The 19,087-nt window shown below is 37.3% G+C and overlaps 1 pseudogene across 1 annotated transcript; it reads right to left on the bottom strand.

Annotated features, from left to right (window-relative positions):
* Positions 1-18,106: 18,106 nt before the first annotated feature.
* Positions 18,107-18,722, bottom strand: LOC307059584 (translationally-controlled tumor protein-like; annotated as a pseudogene). The gene has a single exon. The product of its transcript is annotated as a translationally-controlled tumor protein-like (transcript).
* Between the last annotated feature and the right edge of the window lie 365 nt (positions 18,723-19,087).

The following is a 19,087-nucleotide window of genomic DNA, read 5'->3' as shown; positions in this document are numbered from 1 at the left end:
ACAAATGTTGCTGGGTATGTTTCTCTGCCCGTAGGAAATAGGTGTTAGGACCTCAAGAGGAGGCGCTTTGGTGCTTATTATTATTAGTTATATGAATAATCACGTTTTATATTGCTGTAGATTTATGCCTTTTTCAAAATACTTTCATGAGCTCCGTTCATTCACTCCACTATTTCATAAATACTGTGCACTTTGCTAAGCCTACGTTATTTCATTAATTTTCATATCAAGCCCATATTGCAGGTATTATTAGTCCATTTTATAGGCAAGAAACAGGCCAACAGAGGTAACATAACCTGCCCCAGGTTCCTATTACTGGTCAACGACAGAACCAGGTATCAAACCCCAATCTCTCTGACTCCAAAGCCCAAATTCTCAACGACATTACTAGGTAACCTCCACGATGACACGCATGTGCACGTGCGTCCACCTGGATTAGGTTATCTAATTGTCGCAAAAGTACCAGAAGGTCTATACTGTGTAACCGTATGACAGATCACTTATTCATTCATCCAATCAATATATATGAGTGCCCAAAGTTGCCTACAGCAATCTTCTACTCAAGGACGTAGAAGGATGAACAAGATGCATCACATTCCTGTCCTCATTGAGCTTACTTTCTGGGGAAAAGAGGCTATAAGCAAGCACGTGTATAAATATGTAACACAATTTCAGGTAAATGCCAAGAAGAAACTAAACAGAACAAGGGGATAGAAGGGCACTGGGCGGGGAGAGGGGCATATTTTAAATATGGAGGTCAAGGAAGGCAATTCTCAGCGGGTGATCTCAAAGCAGAAACTCCTATCAGGAGAAAGAGTGAGCTAGATCAAGCTCTGATGAAATGAATCCTTAGAAGATGATGGTGAAACCCAACCACAGAAAAATAAAGTCACCTAGTCTAAGGTCGTATAGCTGGGAGTCAAGTCCAGGTCTCTCAGTCCTGCCCTCTTTCTACTGCAACCTTAACATTTCTGCAGGTCAACCTTAAACCAACCAGTCATGGCATTTCCATTTCCTCTTAAGTGCTTCTCTACAAGTGCTTTTAAAAACAATTTTCATACAGAGACAGAGAGAGGGAATATATGTTTTCCCTTTTGCCAGCTAGTTAACCAGAAAGAATTTGCTAAAAACCTCCTACAGAGCAGTTCTCAGAGGATATCAGATATAAGAATTCTCCATTTTTATTATGAACAGGGGGGAAAAAGACATTCTCATATTTGACATGCCTTCTTGAATACTATTTCTTCCCACTGTTATGTTTATGAGTGGTTTTTATGATACACTCAAGTGTATATTTTATTTGTTTTTGGAATGGAACTGAATTGTTTTGCTGCATACAAGCCAAAATTGGAAGAAAATCCAATCTGAGGCATATTATGGGGACCTGCCCTTACTTTCCTGAGATTATCTGAGAACTCTGGGCTGACACAGTCTGAGAACCCTGGATGGGGGGAGCTCTGGCTTGCCAGTTTCAGTAGTCTCCCCAAGAGGTGCTCGTTGCCCACGATCACTTGGCACACAAATAGTTGGTTGGATGGCTCAGGTGGCAGTGTCCATACTTTTCAAGCTAAAGTCAGCAGCCAGGATCTTCACTGCCACTCTCAAGGCCACACATTTGGTGATCTGTCTTCAGGTGTCTCCAGGACCTCTCCTCAGACGTTCTGCCACCTACTGGGCATTCCTTAGAAATGGGTGCCATTTGCCAACTACCTTCATCTCTTTGGGACAATCCAGCAAAATACACGTGGATGGGCTCTAAACACAAAGGTGATCTCCTCCCTCCCGTACTCCTTCTCACACTTTAGAGTTCATAAAACTCTCTGGAGGGCTTCCCTGGTGGCGCAGTGGTTGAGAGTCCGCCTGCCGATGCAGGGGACACGGGTTCATGCCCCGGTCTGGGAAGATCCCACATGCCGTGGAGCGGCTGGGCCCGTGAGCCATGGCCATTGAGCCTGCGCATCCGGAGCCTGTGCTCTGCAACGGGAGAGGCCACAACAGTGAGAGGCCCACATATCGCAAAAAAAAAAAAAAAAACTAAAAACCTCTCTGGAGAATTTAATAACCTAAATGGGAAAAGAATTTGAAAAAGAACAGATACATGTATATGTATAACTGAATCACTTTGCTGTACACCTGAAATATAAAATAAAAATTTTAAATAAATAAATAAAACAACACATACAAGATCCAACAAAACAAAACAAAACACAGATTGCTGGTCTCCACCTGAGAGATTCTGCTTCAGTTGACCCGAGGTAGGGCCCAAGAACGTCCATTTCTAACAAGCTCCTGGGTGATGCTACTGGTCCCTGGGCCACTCTGAGTAGCACTGCTTATGTTACTTTTGCTTAAAGGGGAGAAAAACTTACCTTCTCATCCCTTTTGTGGAAGACTGTAGGGCCATAATAAGGACAGGACCCCAATTAATTTTTCAGTAACTCACACTGTTACACTAATGGAAACAGAAGAGGGAGAAAATAATACAGGAAATTTTATTTCCTGAAGCACTGATGTGGAATGCTTTTCTGAAGGGGTCTTCACTGGTGGACCTCTTTACCACTGCTGCCACCCCACACCAGACATATCTTGGCTTCTAAAACTGCTCTGAGGTAGAACAGCTGCAAAAGGAACAGTTGGGAAATTTTTCATAGGGAAGTCTAGGCATTTCCTTTTGGGTACCAATTAACTAGCCAGAACTAGAACGCTCAGCTGCCCTGGCCCACAATGCAATCCACACAAAAACTCATTGTGTGGCAGACAGCGTCTCTCATAGCATCAAGAATTTCATATTGAAAGTGTAGAGGAAAATGAGCGGAAGAAAAAAAAACACATATATGTATAACACATTTCAAAAACCGAGAGCTTTTTCTCTTGCCACCATGCATTTTTCACACTTTTTTCCTACATGACACTGCAATCCTGTGTATGTTTGCCCTCTGCCTTCCACTATAACACCCTGCTGAGGCTATATTCTTTTTTTCTTGGCTTTCTGCTGGCTTTTGGCAAAGAAGTAGCCTGGAATCTTAGGCGAAAACACATTTATATCTAATACCTCTTTTCATAACGTGCACCTTTACTAACTCTCATTTTAAAAACTGGTCCATGGACAAATATTATATGATATTGCTTATATGTGGAATCTAAAAAACATGATACAAATGAACTTATGTACAAAAGAGAAATGGACCCACAGACATAGAAAACAAACTTATGGTTACCAAAGGGGAAAAGGGTGGGGGACGGATAAATTAGGAGTTTGGGATTAACATGTACACACTATTATATATAAAATAAACAACAAGGACCTACTGTATAGTACAAGGAACTATACTTAATATTTTGTAATAAGCTATAAGGGAAAAGAATCTGAAAAAGGATATATATACATATGTCTGAATCACTTTGTTGTACACCTGAAACTAACACAACATTGTAAATCAACTATACTTCAATTAAAAATAAAACTGGTCCATGGATTCTGCAAGAAATACTACAGAAGCACATTGTGGTGCAAGGAATCAAAGACCTTGGGCAGAGAGCACATCACATTATTTGGAAAATCTTGCTTCCCCACAGCATATCTATGCTTTCGTAACAAAGCTAGGCAAACTGGAATGAAGGTATGTTCTGGAAGTACTTAAAAGAAGCAACTTCTAAATCAACTCAGTCCCAAGTAGCTGTTTTCTCTAATGTAAAATAATCTCAAGCTGCTCTGGGGAGCCTGTTCTGTACTTAGAAGCTATGTAAAGAAACAGCCTGGAAAAAGTTACCATGACGCCAAGGCTAGGATAGACACCCAAGTATTGAAGGGATGCCTCGAAATTGCCATAAAGCCTTTAATGGTCTAGAGGGAAGACAGAGAAAAATCCAGCAACAACAGCACTATTCACCTAGAGCAACCCTATGTTACTATGGCAGTGTGATCTCCAATTCAGTCTCATCGTGGACACACCAGGAAAGAAAAAGAAGGAAATGCTTGCACTTGATCCTATCCTGAGGCTATGCTCAATTTAGATAGCCTGGCAAGCAAATGCTGCACTTTCCCTTCTTTGGCAGCCTGTATTATAAGAACACCAGCTATCACAATGCATCATTCATTCATTCATTCATTCTTTGACCTTTCTCTCCCCATGTCATGGTGACAGCAACATTCTTGATAAGTAGAGTAACTCAGTTTTGCTCAACAACATGGATGAAACAGAGTTATTATCTATTTAAGAGAAAATAGAATATTTCTGTTATTAATGGTCAATAAAATAACCTTCACAAATGTTAAAGCAAACATGGAAAAATAAAACAAAGGAGCAACTAGGACCATTTCCCCTCACCTATCAATGTAGTTTTTCCCTCCCAAGGACAGTCATGACTTCATATCCTTTCTATATGTGAGAAAATGGAGCTGGGCATTCTAGCCACTGACTTGCTAATTAACATTCTAACCAAGAATGCTCTGCTAGAGATATTAGAAATCAAGTTTCCCGCAGGACTGTCATCTTGTTTGTAACCCAAAGCACTGATGCTTCGGCTTACAACTCTGAAGGTTTCATTACTGTCTGCTGTGTCTTCATTCTCCTTTGGAATGTCTCCAATTTCCCCAGAAACACAGGTGGTCTTTTGAATAAACAGAACTAACATATTGAGCTCCATAAGCTCTATGATGATATGCATTTCTCTCGTTCACAGCTGTTGCTTGCACAGTTGGGATACCGTGCAACTATGAGGTGGCTACTTAGTGAACTGGAGGTTGCTATTCAGGGTATAAATTCACAGAAAGGCATCTTCAGGTAAAGAAGGAACAGAAAATAACAAGTGGTGCTCTCTACAGGGATCTGTACATTTTTCGTTATCTACGTGAGGGAAGTGAAAACGTGTTTAGGATCCATTGAAGAATTCGATGGTATTCATCCTACTTCAGAGATATCCCATGCTGAGCGGATAGCATTCTATCATGAAATAGTTGGTATAGAGGCCCTGAATAGGCAAGCTCCATACTTCTGGCATTTAATAAAACTCAAATGGTAGCTGTAATGAAATTATTTTACCACTTCTCATTCATCGAAGACTAAAAGTGAGGAATACATGGGATAATGTAACATCCATTTTACAATGGCACCAGTATCAATGTTCAAGGGTTTAAATAACACAAGCAGAGTCAAAAACCAAGCAAAGACAATGATGTTTATACTGCAAAGTTGTGACACCTCACTTCGGGCACAGCAATCTTGAAATGTTCCCAGCTATAATTCCTCTCCTAATGTAAAATTAATCATGGAGACTTTCAAAAGCTTTACTTACTGAACTGCACCTTATTATTTACAACAACCCAAGGAAAGGCTTTAGCAAATAAAACAATGTTACTGCATGACAAAAGAAGACACGTCTAATAAAACAAAACAAAACAAAACCAATGAAAAAAGACCAACTATTGACAACACAGAGGTAAACTTTTTAACAGGGGTTCTAAATTGACATATGAAATCTAAATTGGACTTCTTATTTATGAGGGTGGGTTAAGCATAGAATGAAATCTTCTTTTTCATAAAACTCATAGAAATGATAGAAAAGAGCTAAAGAAAAATAATTAAACACGTATTTATGCTTGCAAACCAAAAAGAGTATCTCCGTAGATTAGAAAGACATATCTCAAAATGGGAAACAAACAGGAAGCTACAGTGGTAAAAAGAGGCCAATGCTTTCAAAAGACTATACTGCTATAAATGCATATATCTAGATATATATGTGTACGTGTGTGTGTGTTTGTATGTATGTGCTCATTTGCAGGAAAGATTTTGTCAAACATACCATCTAGTTGTTTATACTCCAAGGATCATGTAAAATTTGAACTTTAAGTTCTCAAGATTTGGGTTAATGCTGCTAAAAGGTGGTCTCCTAAGGTGGTCATTTAGAATCCATGATGGGCAAGAAGAAGTCATTCCTAGAAAATGAAAACAAGCAGCAAGACACCAAGCATCTGGAAATCTAATGTGTGAAGGAGGGAAAACAGGATACACTTACGGAAGAGTTTAAACTTTGAAGAATAGAAATAATAAAGAAATCTGAAAATATTTTTTAATATGTATACTTAGTACCCAGGAAGATCGTAGTTATTTGTTTTTTACAGAATATGGAAAATATGCCATTGACTAATGCCTGACACGTATGAAGCACTCTATGAATGCTAGTCACTATTTTCTTTCACTACAATACTGGCTTCATGAAGGCAGAGAACTTGTTTTATTTACCACTATATTCTCCAGCACCTAGAAGAATTTCTTATATATATACAGCAAAAACTGAACAATTAATTTTTAAGTAAAAGAATAAATTAGGGCTTCCCTGGTGGCGCAGTGGTTGAGAGTCCGCCTGCCGATGCAGGGGACACGGGTTTGTGCCCCGGTCCGGGAGGATCCCACATGCCGCGGAGCGGCTGGGCCCGTGGGCCATGGCCGCTGAGCCTGCGCGTCCGGAGCCTGTGCTCCGCAACGGGAGAGGCCACAACAGTGAGAGGCCCGCGTACAGCAAAAAAAAAAAAAAAAAAAAAGAATAAATTAGGTAACTGCACTTGTGAAAAATGAACAGTAGATTACTAAACAAGAGTAGTGGTCATGAAACAAGAACAGGTTCTTATTTAGAAAAACCAATTAGATATCTTAGATATGAGAGAAATAATGATTGAAATAAAAAATTAAAGGTTCATAATCAATGTATCACAAATGGTCATTGCTCCGGGGGATTCACCTTCTCACTACAACTAGGCCCTGAAAAAAACTTACACTTGGAGGTATCATTGGTCTTACACAAGGTAGGAGCATTTTCCAAGAGAGCCCACAGAGAAATAAACATGAGTGTAGCCTGGCATACAGGGGCTGGGCTTTCTGAGGCTAACATCTGAGGAGTCAGGGTAGGAACACATAGGAATTTAGGCCAGGGTAGCCAGGAGCAGAGGCCACAGAGTTGAAGAAATGTGCTAGAGCAGAAGAGACTTGGCACTGGTAAACCAGAGAGGAACTAATATGATGGAACCCTGTGGTATGTAAGTCTGAGGTAAGGCAATCAGAGGTAAAGTGTGCTAAAGTCCCTGTATTGTTTAGTATGTAGATGAAGGTATTGTTTAGCTTTTGATTTTGTTATGTTTAATATACATGGAAAGGCCCAGTGCTAACCAATAAGAGTGATTAAAGGTAGAATGTATAATTTTGAATGAGAGAAAAAAATGAGGATGAAAAAAAGATCAAATATATTCAATCCAAAGATGGTAAGAGAAAAGAGAAATGGGGCAAGTAGAAACTAACAGAAATAGTTCATAATAACAACAGTCAAGATAACCAAATGTACTAAACTCAAAGGTTTAAGGAAAAAGAAGTCACATTGGATTTAATAAATATGTTAGTCCTGAAGGACTCACCCCAATTAAGATCAAGTAATCAACTCACAAAGAAAATTACCAAAATCACTGCTATTAGCATCTGTAAGCATAAACAAGAAATAACAGATTTAGACTCACAAAAACTGCAGATGTTTAACTGGTTGGATGTATTTCATGGCTTCATGAAATGATTTAAACAGTAAATATTTTATATAAAGCTGAGTATTCAGCAAGAAATTATTGGCAATAGAAAAAATACTAGAAAAAAGGCTCTTAGAAATGAAAAAATGTATTTGTAGATATCAAAAATTCTGTGGATGACTTAAAAATCAGTTTTATGCAATAAAGAGAGAACTGGTTAACTGAGAGGTATATCCAAAGATTTTGTCTGGAATACAGCAAAAAGGAATAAGGAGAAGAGAAAATACAAAAAAGAAGTTAAGAGACATTGGAACATAAAATGATAAAGACCAATATACGTCTACTTGCAGCCCCACATAGAGAGCGTGAAGGGAATGGAGGAAAGGCAATATTTTATCTCTCAGAAAAGATAAAAATCATAGATCCATAGATGTAGTAAGGACAACTTGTCCCAAATGGGATATATCAAAAGAAATTCCCTAAGGCATATCTTAGTAAAACTGGAAGATTTCGGGATAAAGAAAATATCTTGAACACCCAGAGAGAAAAGACAAGATCATAGCTTGTTTAGGATAAAGATTAAGATATTTAGATTGTGTTATGTTAAATATGCATGATAAAATTTCAATGGTAATCAAAAAGAGATTAAAAGTAGAGTGTATAAATTTGATTAAGAGAAAAAAATTGAGGAAGAAAGAAAGACCAAATATGTTAATGCAAAAATGGTAAGATGAAAGAAAAATGATACAAATAGAAAGTAATTGAAAAAGTCCAAATATTTTAAGAATCAGAATAACCAAATGGGCTATATTCAGAATTTTTTTAAAAATATCAGTCATACTGGATTTAATAAATGCCAGTTTTTCCATAGCTAAAGACAATCATCCTCTCCAAATCCCCACCCCTGGCCAAAATATAATGAAACAACCACAGTTACGGAAAATTCTATACAAAACTGTGCCCTTGCTATTTATATCAGTCTGCCAAGACTGCCATAATAAAATACTGCTGACTGGATGGTTTAAACAACAGAAATTATTTCTCACAATTTTAGAGGCTGGAAGTCCCAGAACAAGGTTTGGTGGGGTTCATTTTTGGGTGAGAGCTCTCTTCCTGGTTTGCAGACAGCTGCTTTGTCCTCACATGTGCTTTCCTCTGAGCACACATGGAGAGGGAGGGGGAGAGAGAGAGAGGGAGAGAGCGCTCTGGCATCACTTCTTCTAAGGATACTAATCTCATTTCTTAAGTACTTCCCTACTTCAATTACAGCCACCCTGGGGGTTAGGGCTTCATATATGAATTTGGAAGGACATCTATATTCAGTCCATAACATTGTACCCCAGTCCCCCAAAATTCATGCCCTTCTCACATGCAAAATACATTCATTCCATCCTAACAGCCCCAAACATTTTCATTCATTTTAGCATCAGTTCTGAAGTCTAAAGTTCAAAGTATCATCTAAATATCACATAAATCAGATACGGGTGAGACTCAAGGTATGATTCATCCCAAGATAAAATTCCTCTCCAGCTGTGAACCTGTGAAGCCAGACAAGTTATATGTTTCCAAAATACAATGGTGGAACATTCTTATTCCAAAGGGGAGAAATTGGGAAGAAGAAACAAAACCCAGCAAGGCAGATTTTCATCAGATCTTAAGGCTGGGGTAAGATTCACCGGGGTAACAATATCACCCCCACCCCAAGGCTCTGTGAGGGCAGCCCCTCCCCTGAGGCACAGGGCAGTGGCATCCTAGCCCCTGAAAATGAAGAGCCCACCTTTGGAACAGAGGAGGAACTAGCCCTGCCCCCTGGGTCTGTGGTGGTAGTGTCAGCTTTGTTGATCTCTGAATCACCTTTGGGGTCATTCTTCCTTTTTCTTGAAGGATGAAGCATGTTTGCAGTAGTATAGCTTTACTGTATGCTCCTACACAATCTAAGAAGTCTGACAGCCATCTTTTATTATGTCCTATTTTTTTCTGTCCCTTTTAGTAACAAGTTGGCAGTGTTTCTGCTGATATAACCTCATCTCTATTCCTGGCTTCTTCTGAGATGGCTGATTAAATTCATGGTTCACATCCATCTTAATCCCCTTATCAAATGATTGTTCAGCCATACCCTTAGTCTTCAGAACAAGCTTTCTCATGTTTTGCAATATGGATAAGCTAAGAATCTTCCAAATCTTCAAATTATGGTTCCTTTTTGCCTATCAATTAATCTCACTCCTCTCACTTTTTACTATAAGCAGTCAGAAGGATCCAGTCCCCACCCTCAACATTTTGCTTAGAAATCTCTGCTAAATATCTAATTTCATCACTCATAAATTCTACTTTCCATGGAACACTAGAACACAGTTCAGCCGAATTCTTTGTCACTGGATTGCCTTTCAGGCAGGGGGGAGAAAAAGCTGATGTCCTAGTTGGAATGCGATCAGGCAGAAAAGAATTTTCTGTTATTCAGGGGAGGGTCAGCTTTGTTCTATTCAGACCTTCAACTGATTGCATAAGGCCCACCCACATTAGAGAAAACAATCTGCTTTACTCCGTCTATGGATTTACATGTTAATCTCATGCAAAAATATGTCCACAGGAATTCCCAGAAGAGTGTTTACCAAATATCTGGGTACCCTGTGGTCCAGTCAATTTGACATATTAAATTAACCATCACGCTATTACTTGAAGGCAGAGAATGCTGAAATTGCAAAATTACTGAAGGTATAAAAAGAAAACTCACCAAATACCAGTGCTCAATCTCTCATACTACCTCTCGACTAACCCTCTCCACTGCCTCCAGCTTCAAGGCTTTGAGATGAACAAAGGCAGACCAAGGGAAAACAAATACAACCTCATACAGATACTTTCCATAGAAGAAATAGAGAAAATTAGAAGTAACTACTGTACTGAAAAGCACCAGACCTAGACACAGTGGTACTCCAAAAAATCTTCAAACGCCAGATAATCCCAATGCTGTAGGGATTATTCAAGAGTACTGCAAAGGAAGGAAAAATTTCAAGTTCTTTTTTTTAAGTAAATTTGATACAAACTGATGGACTAGATAAAGACTGTGCAAAGAAGAAAACCAAAGACCAATATCACTAATGAATATCAGTACAAATATACTAAAATAAAATATTAACATGTAGACTCCAACATCACTTTAAGCAAATAATATGCATGCTAAGTTTTTGTTTTTGGAATATAAGTTGTTTCAATATTTTAAAATAGGTTAATATCATTTACCTTATCAATAAATATAAGGAGGAAAATATGCTTATCTCCATAGATGCTGACAAAACATTTGACCAAATTTAACCACCATTCACTATTAAAATAGAAAAAGAAAATGGGAACTGAGAGGTACTTTCATAATGTAATAACATCTCTATCAATCTATAGATAGAGATAAAGACAGAAATACAGACAGACATAGAAATACTTAAGTCTGGAAGCCAGAATCTTATTTAATAGGAAAACAACTAGATTAGGAGCAAGGCAACAATTCTATCTCCAGTACTCGTTAACATTGTACTAGACTAGTATTAACCAACATGATTAGCCAAGAGAAAGCAATTAGTGGCGTAAGGTTAGGAAGAAGAACTATCTCTATTTGCAGATATTATACCTGTAAACTCTCAGAGAATCAATGATAAAACTAACAAAAACTGTAAAACAATTCAATAACATGTAAGAATATCAAATCAGTAGCCTTCATGTACACAAACAATAAATAGTTAGAGGACATATAGTAGAGAGAATTGCAACAGAGGAGATTAAATATTTAGGATTAAATTTAACAAGAAATGTGAAAAATCTATATGATGACAAATTTAAATCACTCCTGAAAGACACAAAAGTTGGTTTAAAAAATGAATAGACACTCCCTTTTCTTGGATATGATGACTCAACATTGTGAAGATATCAGTTCTCCCTATATTAATTTATAAATTCAACAGTCTCAATAAAGATAACAAAGACAGATTATAAGGAGTTAGACAAGTTGATACTAAAGCTCACATGGAAGAGAAATGCAAGAATAGCCAGGGAAACAATGAAAAAGAAAAACTATGAGAAAGGATTAGTGCTACCAGATAATAAAACATACTACAAAGACTCTATAACTAAAACAGTATGGGGTTGGCACATAAATAGGCAAATAAATCAGTGGAATATAATATAGAAAGTCCAGAAATAAACCCAAATATATATGGAAATTTAGTATATGATAAAGATGGCATCTCAAATCATTGAGGGTAATGATAGACATTTTTAGAAATGGTTCTTTGATAAGTGGAAAAATGGATATATCTCTGTGTATGATAAAACTTTTTAAAAAGCAACTGAAAAATAAACACAAAATCGAGGACAGTTGGGTTGAAGAAACAGACACAGATAAGAGAGGGGCATATAGACATATGAAGTTATTGAATACGTTGCAGTTATTGACTTTGGTGGCATATTCGTGGATGTCTACTGTATTTAAAACTAAATAAATGATAAATAACTTAAATTAAAAATGATACTGGCTAGAGCAATAATGTTAATGTGCCATGAACCAAGGATTCAAACTAACCCAATTTTGTGTACCCAAATCCTTAAAATAAAACCTCAGTACATGGTCTTAATAGCTGAAGAGTAAATCAGTCACTAGAATGACTGAACTGAAGAATTATTTCAAATGTAGCACAAAAAGATGAAAAGCCATAAGAAAATTTACAACATTTGGAATAGATACCCCAAATTTGATATCCCTCTAAAAATATTTCTAGAAGCAAATAATGGAAAGAATGAAAGAGGGGCAATAGTAGAAAAGACAATGGCCAATTATTTCCCAGAACTGGGAAAAAAATACACAAGTCTTTAGGTTGACACTACTCACTAAGTGACAAGAAGGAGAATAAATATAAAACCTCACTGCAAATACCATAAGCACAAACATAATGATAAAGAGAAAAATTGGGAACTCTCTCAAAGAGGAAAGAAAGATCAACTTAAAAAATAATACTTCAGGGGGCTTCCCTGGTGGCGCAGTGGTTGGGAGTCCGCCTGCTGATGCAGGGGACACGGGTTCGTGCCCTGGTCTGGGAGGATCCCACATGCCGCGGAGCGGTTGGGCCCGTGAGCCGTGGCCGCTGAGCCTGCGCGTCCAGAGCCTGTGCTCCGCAACAGGAGAGGCCACAGCAGTGAGAGGCCCGTGTACTGAAAAAAAAATAATAATAATAATAATAATAATACTTCAGAATGACATCAGATTCCTCATCAGTACCACTGAATGTAAGAAAGCAGTGGAAAAACATTTCTAAATCCTGAGAGAAAATAACTTTGAACCTGGAATTCAATACACAATAAAATTTCAAAAGTAAAAGTATACTATTCAAGAGTAAACATTTAAGAAAGATATTTTCATATGTTTAAGCACTCAAATTTTAGTACCTATAGACTCTCCCACACAGAAGTAAACTTCATAAGTTTACAAAGAATATAAGGATATATTCTAACAAGAAAAAAAGTAAAACACAAAGAAGAATTTAGATAAAAATGCAATGAAAAGCAACTTATAAGCAGTAAAATCTATAAGTAATAGCTGAATAAATAGTATAATAAACTTTGATAATTGAAATTAAAATTCCAAAAGATAGCATGGGTTAGTTGGGTTGGGGGCAGGAGGGCTACTGAGTAGAACCCCAGAATAAAAAATATTCTAACATATCTATCTTCTTTGAGGAAATGAGAAATTAACTGAATAACATTAGACTTTATTAGGAAACTCTAATAAGCTTATTTATGTGTGATAAAAATGTAAAGATAATAACAGAAGGATAAAAATTAAAAGTATAGCTTTAAACCAATAGAGGAAAAAACAGAGCAAAGAATTCTTGAACAATTCAACAGAAGGCAAGAGGAGAAAAATAAATGAAACAATGAGAAAGCAAGGTAAACAGAAAACACATGGAAAAAGAAACTAGACGTAAGCCTAAAGATCTTAATAACCATAGTAAATATGAATAACTTATCAAAAGACAGAAAATCTCAGAATGAATAAAACAACATGCAAATATAGGCTGTTTACCAAATACATATACAACTGAAACAAGAGGAATTAGAGAGGTTGAAAATAAGCAAATGAAAAAAGTATGAACCAGTCAAATACTAGCAAAAAAGAAATAAGATATAAGAAGATATAATGATATTAAATCTGTCAAAATAGAATCCAGGAAACACAGAAAGACATTTCATATATCAATAAATGGAAAAAATCTATTAATGAGCTGTAAAGTTTTGAACTTGAATGAACCTGAATAAAACTTAAAATATGGACAAAGCAAAATCTGATAGAAACATAAAGAGAAATGGACAAACCTACAATCATAGTACATGTCTCTCATATACTGACAGATCAAGTACACAAAAAAAAGCAAGGATGTGGAAGATCTGAACAATATACTGAACAAGTCTGATGTAACAGATTGATATAGAACTTTGCATCCAAAACCAGGGAATGTACATCCTTTTCAAACACATGAAGACCATTTGCAAAGACTGTTCTAGACATAAAGGAAGTCTCAGCAAATTCTACACCGTGAGTACCAAAATGGCCACATTCACATATAGTGAAACTAGGAGTCACCCTTTCTTCCCAACTCGGTATATCTGGGAAGGTTTTTTGTTTGTTTTTTGGTTTTTGTTTTTTTCCCACATGTAAATAGAGTTAAGCAAGAAAACAAAATGGAAATTGCAAAATATTTAATAATAAGAAAAAAATCCTATATTTCAGGGCCAGTGGGATAAGGGCAATGTAGTTCTCAGAGGAGAATTTATAAACTTTAAATTATTTCTTAAAAACAAGAGAGATTAAGTAAATTTTTTTACAGAATATGCTAGAAAAGGAATAACAAAATAATCCCAAAGGGGAAGATATAAAGGTAAAACCCCCAAATGATAATAAGCACACAAAAAAATTAGAATTGATTAAACAAAACAAACCTTTGCCTCATTTAAAACACTAATACTTTTATGAGTATATTAAAGAAAAAAATGAAATAATAACAAATAAGTTCAAAATAAAACATAAGCAATAAATGTAACTACAAATAAAGATACTTTTAATTTTTAAATTATAAGAGAACATTCCCAAATTGCCAATAAACTTGAAAATCTGGATGAAATGGACAATTTTCTAGAAAAACAAAGTACCGAAGTAGAAAACCTGTGAACAGAACAATTAGCACAGAATAAAATGAAAACAAAAAACTGGCCAGTGTTCTAGTATCCCAATGTTACTGGTTTCATATCAAATAAGATTTTATCTACTTAAATACACTTAACCTGGCCCTCTTCTAATTTCTAGTGGTAAGATTTTGTGGACACTAAAATGAACTATGAATCAGAATTTAAACAGCCCCTGTATCCCACACCTATAGAAAACACCTGGTTGTTCTTGCAAATATGACAGACTTTACTAATTTTGCTTTGGTTTTTTTAAAAATTAAAAACCATAACAATGGAGGTAATAAAGGAATTGTCTGAAGGCACCCAATGGAATTCATAATCACATTAAATTTATAATTTCCTTTGTCTTGAAATTGTTCATATTTCACAGAGACTATGCTTTTCAAGTTTCCAGATATAATAACAAATGCCTAAGGTGTGCTTGATGAGGAAACTGTAAGAGAATAAACTTGAAGAAACATATGGAAAAGTTCTTTTCGGTATTCCAGGTATCTAAATGAAATAGAGAGAGACAGAGAGGTAAAAATAAGTAATTGTTTCTTAAACTACAATTAATAATAAGTCATTGGGCTTCCCTGGTGGCGCAGTGGTGGTTGAGAGTCCGCCTGCCGATGCAGGGGACGCAGGTTCGTGCCCCGGTCTGGGAAGATCCCACATGCCGCAGAGTGGCTAGGCCCGTGAGCCATGGCCGCTGAGCCTGCGCGTCCGGAGCCTGTGCTCCGCAACAGGAGAGGCCACAGCAGTGAGAGGCCCGTGTACAGCCAAAAAAAAATAAGTCATTAATACTGATAATCACTGTGGTAAGTAGGATAATGCCCCCTCCAACGTAACCACACCCTAATCCCTGGATTGCTGTATACATTACCCAATATGAAAAAAAAAAGACTTGCAGATGTAATTAAGGTTAAGAACTGTACCGGATGGAGAGATTATCCTCAATTATCTAGGTGGGTCCTACCTAATCACATGAGCCCTAAAAGCCAAGAATGTTCCCTGGGTAGAGCCAGAGACCCTGTAGAAAGGAAGGTCAGAGATTCCATTTATGAGAAGGATTTGACACCCCACTGCTGGTTCTGAGATGTAGGGCAGCCACATGCAAGGGTGGCAAAGAGGTTTCTAGGAACTAAGCCCCTGGCTGACAGAGCGAAGGAACCCTCAAATGCGAAGGCAGTCCTACAACCACAAGGAACTGAATTCTGCCAACGATCTGAATGAGCTCGGACAGAGTCCTCCCCAGAGCCTCAAAAAAGGAACGCAGCTCTGCCATCCCTTGATTTCAGTCATGTAAAATCTCAAGTAGAGAACCTAGGTGAGCAAAACTATTTAAACTTCTGACCCGCAGAAACCATGAGAAAACAAACAGAAAATGGGTGTTGTGTAAATCACTGAATTTGTGGTCATTTTTATAGCAATAGAAAACGAATACAATCACAAACCGAAATAACAAATATAAAGATGCTTACTTTGTATCTGTAGACCTTATTCTGTACACACAAGACTAACTCTTTTCCCCATGATGTGAAGTAGACATTCCCCAATACTGAACTCACCAAATATGAAGACACTTTCCATAAGGTCAGCCATATCTTTACTTCTACACGTGTCAGCAAGTTATGATGAAATGAAACCACTGCTTTGTTCTACTGGCATTTCCCCATATGGTAATGGATCTATGTTTTCTGTTAGGTGCCAGATAGCACAGGGACACCAACTACTTACAGTCTCATTTCAAACGTGGAGGAAAGCAAAAGTTAAGGAATCCTTGACTTTAAATTAGAGACAAGAAGCTCCATGACCATATTAAGGTCCATGATTTTTTATTTGAACCGACCACACACCTGTGTTAGGCTTTCTGTCCCATTGTGAATCTGTACCCTAAATTACATTGCTGCTACACAATACTGAAATCACCCTCATTATCTAGGACACCTTTACCAGGCAGTAAAAGCAATTTAAAATACTAAGGCTCTGAGCCATCTGTCATTAGAAGTGCTCAGTTATAATATGCAAGTTCCTTGGAAAGTTTCCATAGTGTAGGATCTCCCTAACCCACATAGACAAACTGATTTTAAAAAAGCACCTATTTTACCATTTGACATTTCATATTGTTTTGTATCTGATACCAGGTGGACAATTTGGCAGGTAGAGGAACTTCCTAAGAAATTCAAGCTACTCATCTATAGTCAACATGAATTATTTGCCTTAAATATAACTTTTTTGAAAGACACATATTATTTTAGATTTCTGTCACCACACTGTCTTGGTGCCATCATATGCAAACCATATAGGAATATTTTTTAACTGGATGCCAAATGTCTGGGATTTTAGGTCTGGCTGTAAAGATGATATAAACAAATGAGTTCTTGATGTTTCTTATTAGAGGATGCCAAGAATCAATACATTGCTCAATAATCAAGAACAAGAGTCAATCATTCTGAATTGACTTGCAAGCCTTGACAGTCTCAGTCGATAGGGAGCTGGAGGTTTATGAGAATATCCAGCACCTACTCTGAAAACTTTTTATACTCCCTTTGCTGTTATATAGAAAACTGAATTCCTGCCTTGGTACTGGAGGGTTCCAAGACTGTCCAGAACACAAGATGTGCAGTCTAAGACTCATGCTAACTATTTTTTAATTGAAAGTTAACCTCTCAGGAAAATTAACTGCAGAGCCATTCTTCTTGATGTAAAAAACTACATTCTATTTCATCATCTGGCATTAACTTGCTTTCAGCAGCACCTATTGAAAACTAAGAACCCATTGCGAAGGCAACACATAGACCTAGTTCATTTTAAATTAAAATGTAGAATCACTTGGGATATCTCTACTCACAAGCACAGCACAGAGACAACCTAATAACAAAATACAAATTAACTGGTTACAACTTGATGTTACTTTTGAAGAAAGAATTGTAGATATGTGAAACAAATACTGCTGGTCAAAGTTTGTGCATTTATTTATTTGTTTGTTTATTATTTATTGAATTCCTGCAGTGAGCTGATTAGCCAAGGGCAATCTTGCAGCAAGAAAATGATGAGTTGTGAAATAACTCTTCTTTCCTTTTCTGTTCAGCTCTGCTCATTAGCAGGTTTGGGACGTACCTCCTGTGGGTGATAGAACCTAATAAACCTTATTCATTCTAAAATTTTTTTTAAAAGTTGAATGCTTACCATGTACAAGATCATGTAAGATCAAAGCAACAGAAGACAGAGTTTCTGATAACAAATAGTAGGATTTCACAGTTCCATAAAGAGACTCTGCATATATTTTTTATTTTTGAGTTTAAATGCATTTTATTTTTAGACAACCTACAGACCATTTTTTTTTCTCAACAACAATGCCTCTGCTCCAAATAAATCAACATCAAAACGAAGTCAGGATGACATCAATCCCATCTGTCTAAGTCCTGGTGTTGTGTAGATGAAAAGCAGCAGCCAGCCAGTTATGACGAGCAAGTGATCCAAACAGCCAAATTTGTTAACATTTTTCCTTTTCGAGACCATCCTTAAAGAAAGTCATATATGGCGTCATACTATTCTCACGGTAGTCCAGCAGAGCAGCCATGCCATCTGGATTCATGCTTTCACCAATAAAGAACTGATAGTTTTTGAAATTAGCAAGGATGTGCTTGATTTGTTCTGCAGCCCCTGTCATAAAAGGTTTTACTCTTTCTGGTCTCTGTTCTTCAAGCTTCCCTTTGATTAACTTCATGTAATCTTTGATGTACTTGGCTTCTTTTGTGAAGCTGGTTTCTGGCAAGTGATGGTTCATGACAATATCCACACCAGTGATTACTGTGCTTTCAGTACCTTAGCCCTTGGGGCCTTCAGCGGAGGCATTTCCACCAATGAGCGAGTCATCAATGTTACCCTCTGTTCTACAGACCATCTTCCCCTCCACCTCCAGACACAGCCCGTCGTCGACCTCCCGGATCTTGTAGATGTCGGAGAACATCTCCTCATGGCTGATGAGGTCCCGGTAGATGATCATGATGACGAGGGGAGGGAGACAACAGTGGCACTAGCTTAGCAGGAGCCTGGAGCTCGGACCTAGGGCCGTGCAGCCGGAGCGGCACTCATGGGGAAGGGGGACCGGGCAGAAAAAAAGCTGCATATAATTTTATAATGAAAAGAATACTTACAGAAATATCATGTCTCTATTTTTTTTTAGGAGTTCACATAAATAACTTATTAGGGACCAGCCCACATTTTTTATATTTCATAATTAAAAAAAATTACATCACCCATTTCTACACACTTCCAAAGCATGCAACAATTCGAGGTTTTATAATTATTTTTTATAGCATCCATTTAAAAAAATAAAGGCTTATCACAGAGAAGCAAACATGCACTTTA

The sequence above is a fragment of the Hyperoodon ampullatus genome, assembly GCF_949752795.1.
Source record: "Hyperoodon ampullatus genome assembly, chromosome: 10".
Classification (NCBI taxonomy): Eukaryota; Metazoa; Chordata; class Mammalia; order Artiodactyla; family Ziphiidae; genus Hyperoodon; species Hyperoodon ampullatus.
The sequence above is the reverse complement of the archived record's forward strand: the minus strand, read 5'-3'. Positions and strand labels throughout refer to the sequence as shown.